This window comes from Rhincodon typus, chromosome 22 (assembly GCF_021869965.1).
Source record: "Rhincodon typus isolate 14 chromosome 22, sRhiTyp1.1, whole genome shotgun sequence".
In the NCBI taxonomy this organism is placed as follows: Eukaryota; Metazoa; Chordata; class Chondrichthyes; order Orectolobiformes; family Rhincodontidae; genus Rhincodon; species Rhincodon typus.
The window spans coordinates 39,104,342-39,115,917 of NC_063353.1; the positions used below are offsets into that span (position 1 = coordinate 39,104,342).

Consider the following 11,576-nt stretch of genomic DNA (forward strand, 5'->3'; position numbering starts at 1 on the left):
CCCCATCTCCTACCTACTAACCTCATCCCACCCCCTTGACCTGTCCGTCCTCCCTGGACTGAACTGTCTCCTCCCTACCTCCCCACCTACACTCACTTTTACTGGCTCCATCCCCGCCTCTTTGACTGGTCTGTCTCCTCTCCACCTATCTTCCCCTCTATCCATCTTCTATCCGCCTCCCCTTCTCTCCCTATTTATTTCAGAACCTCCTTCCCCTCCCCCATTTCTGAAGAAGGGTCTAGGCCCGAAACGTCAGCCTTCCTGCTCCTCTGATGCTGCTTGGCCTGCTGTGTTCATCCAGCTCTACACCTTGTTATCATAGTAACAGGTGATATGTCTTTCCAGCTGGGTCTGGTAAATAACAGGAAGCAATTGAAACTTATTATGCCTGAAGTGGTGCTAACAACCCAACAGTTATCTCATTGTATAAACAACTGTTTTTGATCAGGGACATAGAAACTGCCCCATTAACTAAAGTGACTAATTTTTAATGAAACTATCACATCACTGAAATACTTGGTATTTTAAAAATTTAGTTGTACGTGTTCTGAATCACAGAACTGTTACAATGCAGAAGAAGACTATGTGGCTCATTGTGTCTATACCAGCTCTCTGGATGGGCATTATGACTTAGTACCATTCTTTTGTCTTTTCCTCATAACCCTGAATATTGCATCTACATCAAAATAATCTAATGTCCTCCTGAATATCTCAGTTAAACCCCATCTCCACCATATTTCCAGGCAATGTGTCACAGGCCCTAACTACTTGATGTGTGAAAATATCTTTTCCTCAGATCACATCTGCTTTCTCTGCAAAGTACTTTATATCTGTGCCCTTTTATCATTGAATCTTTTATGATATAGAACAGTTTCTCCTTATATTCTCCAACCAGCCACCTCATGATTTTGAAAACATCTAACAAATTTCCTCTTAGCCTTCCCCTAACCAAGGAAAACTGTCTTGACTCCTCCAATTTATTTTCATAACTGAAGTTTCTCATCCCCTACTGTTAAAATCTTCTGCACTCCCTCAGTACATTCATATCATTGGTAAAGTGTGGCAGCCAAAACTGTACACAGCACCATAGCTGAGGTCTTGTACAAGTTCAGAGTATCTTGCTTGCTTCCGTACTCTATGCACCTTGTAATAAAACCTTGGACACAGTAAGATATATTAACTGCATGCTCTAACTGCCCTGGCACCTTTAATAACTTATACACATATACACCCAGGTCTCTCTATTTCTGTACACTCTTTAGAGTACTTCATGCTGTATATCCATGTTCTTTGCATAAGTCAACTTTGTCATAAGTCAACTTCGAAATTGTCCTACACACTAAGGTCTAGATCATTAATATGTATCAGGAAAAGCGAGTGTCCCAAAACCAATCTCTAAGGAATTCCATTACCAACCTTCTTCAACCCCAAAAAAAATCCATTGACCATTAGTCTTTGTTTCCTATCCTTCAGTCAATTTTGAATCCATATTGCTGTTGACCTGCATATTCCAAGAGCTATAATCTTTCTCTGATTTCCCTTTTGTGGCATATTGGATAGGCCACTATTGGAATATTATGTTCAATTCTGATCTCCCTGCTTTAAGAAGGATGTTGTGAAACTTGGGTTCAAAAACTAGTAACAAGGATGTTGCCAGGGTTGGAGGGGTTAAGCTATAGAGAAAGTCTGAATGGACTGGAGCTATTTTCCCTGGAGGGTCGGAGGCTGAGGGGTGACGTTATGGAGGTTTATAAAATCATGAGGGGCATGGATAGGGTAAATAGACAAGGTCTTTTCCCTGGGGTTGGGAGTCCAAAACATAGGTTTAAGGTGAGAGGGGAAAGATTTAAAAGGGACATAAAGGGCAATTTTTCACACAGAGAGTGGGGCATGTATGGAATGAGCTACCAGAGGAAATAATAGAGACTGGTACAATTACAGCACTTAAAAGACATCTGAATAGGAAGGGTTTAGAGAGATATGGGCCAAATGCTGGCAATTGGGACTAGATTAACTGACGATATCTGATCTGCATGGACGAGTTGGACTGAAGGATCTGTTTCCATGCTGTATGTCTCTATGGCTCTATATCTTTGATTTATAGACTATTCTTAGGTGTAAATTATTTCCTTCTTTTATTATTGTTTCTTCCTTTTATGCATGTTCATGTGCGTATTTATATGTGCATATGTGTGTGCATGTTTGTATGTATGTGAATGTCTATGTATGTGTAAGTGCGTTTGTATATGTGTGTGTATGTGAATTGCATGTCTGAGCATGTATGTTTATGTGCAGTGCATGTTTGTATGTGAATATCTGTTATGCACATATGCATATGCACATTAGTGTTTGTGTATGAATGTGCATGTGTGTTTGTACATGAATGTGTGTGTGCGCACATTTCTATGTGTACAAGCATACCTACATTTGATGGTGGATGTCAGGGTGTGCATTTGTATGTGTATGTGTGGTGACAAGTGTCCCCATTTTTGAGTGCAGGAATAAACTATAATTTTGATTTTACTCTGAAGAGGGCATGTTACAGATCATTTAAAAACTGGATTTCACAAGCAGAGGCTTTAGAAAGATTACACCACAGCCTATTTCAAAAGGAAAAAAATAAAAAGAATCACTATTATCTCTCTCTCCCAGTCCATAACATTCTGACAAGTGAATAAAAGCTGAGAATCAAGTTTTATTTTTGCAAATGATCCGTATTCATATCTATTCCAGTCTGATGCAGGAGCAGATCAGTCTCAGCCCTGGATCGGTCAGGAGCCCTGACACATGATGTGATTAAAAACTCGTGAAACCCACAGAGAACCGGTGAGGGATAAAAGGGCTCTTCAATTTCCAATCAGGAGCTAATGAGCTGCAGCATGCTAACATAACACAAGAAAGCAGGGTTCCAGACACAGCTCTCTCTCTCTCCTGGCTCTGATAAGCATTTCCAATAGTATTTCCATAAACAAACCTGTCTTGTAGCACACAGACACACTGTGCAAGTGCTGAGTAAACGCAGCCACTTCTTGGCTTGGCAGATACAACAAAACATAAAAACTAGGAGCGGGAGTAGATAATTCAGTCTCTCAATCCTGCTTTGCCATTTAATACAATCGTGGCTGATCTCATCTCAGCCTCAACTATACTCACGCTCTCCATACTCCTTCAACCCGTTACCAATTAAAAATCTGTCTATCTCCCCCTTAAATCTACTCTGTATCCCAGCATCCACTGCACTCGGGGGGCAGGGGGGGTCGGGGGAGAGAATGCATTCCACAGATTCACAACCCTTTGAGGGAAGTAATTTCTCCTCATCTCTGTTTTAAAGCTGTTACCTCCAACCTAAAACAATGACCTCTCTTTCCAGATTGCCCCAAATGAGGAAGCATCTTTTCTATGTCTATTTTGTCAATCACCTTTAGCATCTTTTGGACTTCAATTAGATTTCCCATCACTCTTCTAAATTCCAGAGAGCATAGCCCTAAACTGAGCAATCTGCAGTCCTGACAACACTTAAGAAGCTTGACACGATCCAGGACAAAGCAGCCCACTTGATTAGCACCACATCTACAAACGTTCACTCCCTCCACCACCGACACTCAGTAGCAGCAGTGTGTACTATCTGCAAGATACACTGCAGAAATTCACCGAAAATCCTCAGGCAGCACCTTCGAAACCCACGACCACTTCCATCGAGAAGGTCAAGGGCAGCAGATACATGGGAACGCCACCACCTTCACGTCACCCTCCAAGTCACTCACCATTCTGACTTGAAAATATATCATTGTTCCTTTGCTATCACTGGGTCAAAATGCTGGAGTTCCCTCCCTAATGGCATTGTGGGTCAACCCACAGCAAGTGGACTGCAGTGGTTCAAGAAGGCAGCTCACCACCAACTAGGGCAATGAGGGCCAGACAATAAATGCTGGCCAGCCCACATCCCACAAACTGAATAAAAGAAAATCTCTCTTCATAAGACAAACCTCTCGTCTCTGGAATCAATCCAGTGAATCCCCTCTGAACTGCCTCCAATATAACTACATCCGTCCCCGAAATTGTATGCAACACTGCAGGCCCAGTCTCATTAATACACCCTCTGCCTTAACATGGGCCCTCAGTATAACTCCAGTGGATGGTATGAGTTAGATCGATGACTGTGAATAGCCCATGCATAAAGGGAACAGTTTCAAAAATCTTTTCTGTATAAACGGTGACTTTCAACGCATGCATTCCTGAGCTATGCATATCAGCTGGTAAATGTAAGAAGAAAATCAGAAGGGACTAGTTCACCATTATCATAAAATAGTCTAATGGGAGATTATCAGGATAAGATCCTAATTTGCCCAGGTCATAAACAGCTGATGTGCTGCTGAAGTGTTAAGTATTTATATCCTGGGCAGATGACTAAATAACATCTCCCATCCTTATTCATCTTTGGTAACACATTGTGGGGCAAGTAAACTATCACAAGGTTATCTGATACATTTACACAAGATTTACAGCAAACAAACGGTTAGCTGTTCCCGAATGGGTAGCCGTCTTACTCCTGTGGCAGTGGATTCAGAGTTGGTTTGAAAATCTTGGATGGCAATCCATAGTTGCACTGTTGGAGTGAGTTGGCCAGAGACATAATAGATAGGGAGAAGTTGTCCCTGCTCGTAAAAGAAAAAAGAACAAGAGGGCATAGATCCCTGTGAGCCCTTGTTTCTGGGCAACACGGTGGCTCAGTGGTTAGTGCTGCTACCTCGCAGCGATTTCAGCAACTGTCTGTGTGGCGTTTGCACATTCTCCCCGTGTCTGCGTGGGTTTCCTCCGGGTGCTCCGGTTTCCTCCTACAGTCCAAAGATGTGCAGGCTAGGTGGATTGGCCATGCTAAATTGTCCGTAGTGTTCAGGGATGTGCAGGCTAGGTGGGTTAGTCATGGGACATGCAGGGTGACAGGGATAGCATAGGGGGATGAGTCTGGGTGGAATGCTTTTCAGAGGGTCATTGTGGACTCAAAGGCCTGCTTCCATACTGTAGGGATTCAATGGTGTGCAGATGATGCAAGAAAATATATTTTCACACAGTGAGTAGTTAGGGTCTGTAATGAACTGCTTAGAAATGTGATGGAGGCAGGTTGAACTGAGGCATTCAAGATGGCATTGGATGGTTATTTAGAAACAGTGTGAAGGGAAATGGGGAAAAGTTAGGAGACTGGCACTTGGTAACAGAACTGGCACAATGGGCTGAATGGTCTCCACCACAACAATTTTGTGCTGAGGACAATACCTGGGAAGGTAAAGAAATGAAACATTCTGCTTGAACTTGTGTCACTTCAGTATCTAATACCTGGTTTGAATCTGTCATCATGATTTGTTCACCAAGTTCTATCGCACTCCGAGTTACATGAGATAAAGATTAAGTTAAGCAGGGCATTCTGTTCATTGACTTTCTGATTGCTTGGGTTTACTCACAAATCTTGCTGATCCTTTCAGTCTAACTTGCTTCAGTGTTGATGCCAGTCAAGAATAGTCACAGGATCCCAAATAGCCGACAGAATATGAAACTAACTTCATACGTCGACATAACTAATCTTATTGTATTCTGTTTACTGTTTGTGTTCCACCATGAATCTACAGAGAGCTGTGAAACCTTCTACTGGTTGGCCTTTGAGAGTTTGTTTCGTGACATGGATTTACATCATTTACATGGGTTGTACTTGAGGATTAGCAATAATTTAGCCCAGGAATTGACAAGGTTAGATAACTTATACGAACCTTGTTAATGTCAGATCGGGAGTTGAAGCTTGACGTTATGAAAACTGGAGCCTGATAAAGCATATTACATTCCAGAGACATTCATTCTCACGTAAGAAAATAACTGCAGATAACTTCGAGTTCAACAACTTTAGATTTCAAATAAAACACTCACTTTCTCGGACGACAGGCAGTAAGAAAGTTTTTGCATCTGTCCTAATGTCTCCTTGTGTGGCTCGGTGTCAAATTTTATTTAATAACACTTGCAAAGTGTCTAACATGCTACATAAATGCAAGTTGTTGTTAGTGAGTCGAGAATGAATGGATAAACAATTTAGGGCAGATGTGACAAATTGCTGTTATAATAATAAAAAATGAATTATCAAGACTCTGAGAGGTCTTGAAACATCACCGTTCCTTCACTGTTGCTGGAATAAAATCCTGGAATTCCCTCCTAAGGATATTGTGGGTCAATTCACAGCAGGAGGACTGCAGCATTTCAAGAAGGCAGCTCTCCACCACCTTCTCAAGGGCAACTAGGGATGGGCAAGAAATGCTGGCCAGCCAGCAACATTCACGTCCCACAAAAAATTGTTTTAAAAAAAAATGCCAGGAAGCCTAGGTCGAAGTCTCACCTGCTTGATAGAGGTGTACAAAATGATCAGAGGTATAGATACAATGGACGGCCAGAGACTTTTTCCTAGAGGGTAGGTAGCTATTATGAGGGGACATAGTTTTAAAGTGAGTGGAGGTAGATATAAGGGAGACGTAAGAGGTAGATTCTTTACTCAGAGAATGGTCAGGCGTGGAATGCATTGCCAGAGAGGGTAGTGGAGTCGGCCTCGTTAGGGGCATTTAAGCTGCTATTAGATAGACATATGGATGATAGTATAAGGTAGGGGTGGAGGTTAGAAAGACGTTAGCATTAGGGTAAAAGTTCTAGAAGTGTTTATTGACATCTCTGAACAGTTGAATAGAAATGAAAATAAATTATCAAGTGTTTATTTTGGCTTATTTACTTGTTCTTTCTGCCTTGTACCATTACGTTTTTGTCATTAATCATCCTACCCTCTGTCCTATCACAGAGTTCACTCCTTTTTTCTTTTCCACTCCCCCATCGAATCTCCTTTTTCCCAGATCTAGTACTTATGTGTAACCTGTTAAATCTCCGCTTCTGAGGATAAACCACCAACTCGAAACTGATTTTATTTTCTCTCCAAACATACTGCCTGTTGCATGTCCTTCATGATTTTCTGCTTTCACTGTTCATTCTCATTGCTGTCTGCACTTATAGCTGAGCAGATGAAAATAGCTACCTTCAAAAGAATGTGTCATCCAGAGATCTACAAACCCTAAAGAACACACTGCAAATATTAATCTACCTCCAAACGCAAGCTAATGGAGAGATTAGTCTGTTGTAAAAAGTCTCCATTGAAACATTGGACAAAGAAACTGCACATGACGAAATGTCAAACACTGTACATTAACATTGACATGGCATAACTTCATGGTCTGAAAGTGAGTCTGTCTCCACTCTATTCATATAAAACAAACCCTGAAGCTAATCTGTTTTATTTTTTGGAAACATTAAGATTGAGATTATGATCTGGAAGTCATTGCCTGAAAGGGTGGTGGGAGTAGATTCAACAGTAAAAGACATGTGAGAAACGTTCTTACAGGAATAGCAAGAAGAATTGGCTAAATTACTGAAGAGCAAGTAAAGGCACAATGAACAGAAAGGCGCCCATCCATGCTACACAATTTTATGGTACTGATGAAATGTCCATGTTGACCAGGGCATCATTTTGTCAGAATACCTGGCTTAGCAACTTAACATTCCATTAGCATAAACTTAGAAAATGTTCCCCCCAACCCCCATTTACTGAGGATTTAACGTAGATGACTCATTACACTTGTAGCTACATACATTGAGGTCTGACTTTTCAATTCTTGTGTCGAATTTCCAGAGGGAGGAGAATTTCTGGCTCCGTTAAAAATGGCTGTGCACCCTCCCTACTTTCTATCTCCACTGTAGTGATTGTAATGAGGTCAGCAGGCTGGACCTCATAGAATATGAGTTCCCTGATTGGGGCTGTTAACCTGGTCCAATCGGGGAGCCCTGACTGACAGATACAGGCGTATCAAAGGTTCTGACACTCTGGATGCTGACTCTGATGAAGCTGTGCCAATGTCAAGGACTTTCCACATGTAAATAAAGGGATGGGGGGCTGATGGTGCTGAGATACTGGTCTCTGTGGAATTTTGTCAGTGGTAACAGTGGGAAAAGCTGCTGTAACCCATGGGTTCACTCTCTCCATTGAGCATTGATGAGATGTCTGAATCCAAGGGAAGAAGAGTGAATTTCTACCGTGGCATTCCTGGCAAAAGAGGCAAGCTTCCAGGTGTTACACACTGCCCTTATTGGACACTGAATTGGAGGAACTTGATCCAGTGTTAAAACGCCCCAGGAGGCTCTCCAAGAAAAAAGGACTGGACTGTGCCCTCGGACCCAGGGGGAGGGATGTACTGATTGGAATGAGGTCAGCCAGCTACACTTCATAGATTGAGGCTGTTAACTTGGTCCAATCAGGGAGCCCTGGCTGACAGATAAAAAGAGGGATGTCAGAGATTCTGACGCTCTGGGTGCTGACTCTGACGAGGCTGTGCCAAAGTAAAGGACTTTCCACCTGTAAATAAAGGGTGACTTGGTGACAGGGTACCGTCCTCTATGGATTAATTCACCCACCATCAACCCCAACTCCCCAGATGAGGCAACCTAGGAATAGCTGAGGAACCTCCAGATGGAGTGAGGGAAAGGGTGATAAGTCTGCCTCAAAAATTAAGATAAAAGAATAAAATGTGTAACACCCTTCTAGCCCTCAATCCCTCATACCTTCCTCACTCTCCCTCAGGCACACATACTTCCCATGCACTATCCCTGCTATCCCAACTCCCTCTACTCATTCCTTATGGGCCCTTATAACTTCTATGATACCCTATGCCCCTCTACTCAACTCCTACAGCCCCTAATGCCCCTTATGCCAACATGTGCCCCCATCCACCTCATGTGGTGAGATTCAGAGAGGGGGCTGAGGGGTGTGGCCTAGGCAGGACTGCCTTTACATACTTTGGCTCCAACAAAAGTTGGCAATAAACCAGAAAATGCAGCCTTACCATTTTATCATTGCAAGGGATAAGAAGTGGCTAAAACATCCGATCAGATATCCCTGGCACTGGCTACAGGATTACATAATTTTTTTTTAAACATGATCCTGGATGAAAGCAAAACCCAGGGAGGGGGAACCAACTGAGAAAACAAATTACTGTTTGACTATAAAACCAGGCAGCAAGGCTTTTTCTCATTCTCCATATCATGTGAGAAGCGAGCATGCCATGAGGGTGGATACACAGAACGACCAATAGCACTAGCACAAGGACAGGAGGCAGGTGGTCATGTGATGAAACCTTTTGGACCAACCAGAGTGACCTATGCTTATAATGGGCTTTACGTGGCTAAATTACAAAGAGTTCCCTCCATGTGTTTGAGAGCTGTGGGTGTAGGTGAGTGCATCGGAAGCAGGAAACAGAAACTGTGTTCAGGCTGTGTCCCAAAGTGAAGGGATTGGCAGCAAAGAAATGGTCAATCTCTACACAGCCAGACAGAGAGGAAAAAGGAGTTGGCATGTAGTAAACAGAGAGAGAGCTTGAAATTAGAACTCCTTCCGCCTTCATAAGGACAAAGGCTGCATTAGGATTTTGGGTGTAACTCCTTCCTCAGAGCAAACTGATGAAGGTTTTACGTCTGTAATATTAACCCACCCATCCTCTTTCACAGACGGGCTGCTGTGTTACTCCAGAGCGAACTTCTCAGTTCACTTTCCTTTATAGTTGCCAGGGGTTGAATCTTACTATTTTTGTCTAAGTCTGTGTTGCGTCAGGTTTTTTGGAGAGATTTGTGCTGCAAGGCCCAGTGAGATTTCTTGCCATATCTTAATAAACTCACCTTGTTAACTACCTCTCCTTTGTCTGCGCAAGGTTTCTCTCTCTCTCTGTCTCTCTCTTTCTGGGTTCCATCTCCACCTATCATTAACTCTTACCCCCTCCTGCCACCCCATCTTCAGCATATATACCAACCTTTTCCTCGTTACAACCAGTTCTGAAGAAGGGTCACTTAGTTCTGTTTCTATCTCCTCAGATGCTGCCAGACCTGCTGAGCTTTTCCAGCAATTTCTAATGTTGTTTCTGATTTCCTGCATCTACAGTTATTTGGTTTTTATTCTTTAACCACCTTCCTAGCCCTTACGGTTCCCCCCCCCAGGGATTCTGACTCAATCTTACCACACGGCATTCCCAGAATGACTCGCCACAGCCTACAATAGGGCAGGAGGGGGACAACCAGGTGGAAAGGTGCCCAAAGTCAGACTCCTCTGTCCCTACGAGGAGAGAATCCTGGCCCTCACTGGAGAAGACAGAGATCACTCCTGTGGCGATGCAGAGATATCAATGTCTCGCCAAACGCATATATACAACTCTTCATTCCACTGCAACTCTCTCATTAAACCCACTGTTAGTCTCAATCATCAGTCACCACTGCTAACCAGCAGCCATGACACCTCTCTCTCTCTCTTGTCTTGCAGGTACAGCCAGCACGTCTAGCAAGCCCCCATCCCACCCCATGCTGAAATAACCAATCATCCAGAAGGCATCTTTCCACCGGTACCAAGACCTCAGATGGTACATCAGCCAGGCTGCTCTCTGCACCTCCCACCAGCCCTTTCTCGGTGGCAATGTTGGCATTAGGAAGTTTAGGTGCCACAAGCCAGTGAGCCCCTCACCGCGACAGCTCCATTGCTGGCCCCAGACCACTGGCATTCGGATCCCTGCCAAAGCCCAGGCACCTGCTCAGCCCCAAGGGAGAGGACCCTGTGGTATCAGCAATCTGGAACTTTGTCCATGTGACAACAGGCAGAAATAGGAGGAGTGGTGAACAGAGGTGCAATGTGGGAAACTGTGAGGAATTGCACTTTGGTAGGAAGAACAGAGGCATGGATTATTTTCTAAATCGGGAGAAAATTCAGAAATCTGAAGTGCAAAGGGACTTGGGAGTCCGAGTTCAGAATTCTCTCAAGGTAAACTTGCAGGTTGAGTTGGTAGTTAGGAATGCAAACACAATGTTGGCATTTATTTCAAGAGGATTAGAATTTAAAAGCGGACATGTACTTCTGAGGCTTTATAAAGCCCTAGTCAGACTATATTTAGAGTATGGTGAGCAATTTTGGGCCCCATACCTCTGAAATGATGTACTGGCCGTGGAATGGGTCCAGGGGAGGCTCACAAGAATGATCCCAGGAATGAAACGCTTAACATATGAGGAACGTTTGAGGACTCTGGGTCTATACTCAATGGAGTTTAGAAGGATGAGGGACGATCTATTTGAAACTTAGAGAGTACTGAACAGCCTGGACAGAGTGGATATTGGGAAGATGTTTCCATTGGTAGGAGAGACTAGGACCCGAGGGCATAGTGTCAGAGTAAAGGAATGAAGAGAAGGAGAGACTTCTTCAGCCAGAGAGTGGTGAATCTGTGGAATTCATTGCCACAGAAGTCTATGGAGGCCAGGTCATTGAGTATATTTAAGACAGAGATAGATAGGTTCTTAATTGTCAAGGGAATCAAGGGTTATGGGGAGAAAGCAGGAGAATGGGGTTGAGAAACGCATTGGCCATGATTGAATGGTGGACCAGAATTGATGGGCCAAATGGCCTAATTTCTGCCCCAATGCCTTATGGGATGCAATGGCCCTGATTGACTGCGAGTTGAGTCCCTGTCTGTGTG

General features: G+C 43.4%; 1 protein-coding gene across 1 annotated transcript in view; it reads right to left on the bottom strand.

Annotated features, from left to right (window-relative positions):
- LOC125485740 (cell wall protein DAN4-like) overlaps positions 1 to 11,576 on the bottom strand; it is a 76,202-nt gene that overhangs the window by 36,635 nt on the left and 27,991 nt on the right. The gene's annotated exons all lie outside the window — the stretch shown is intronic.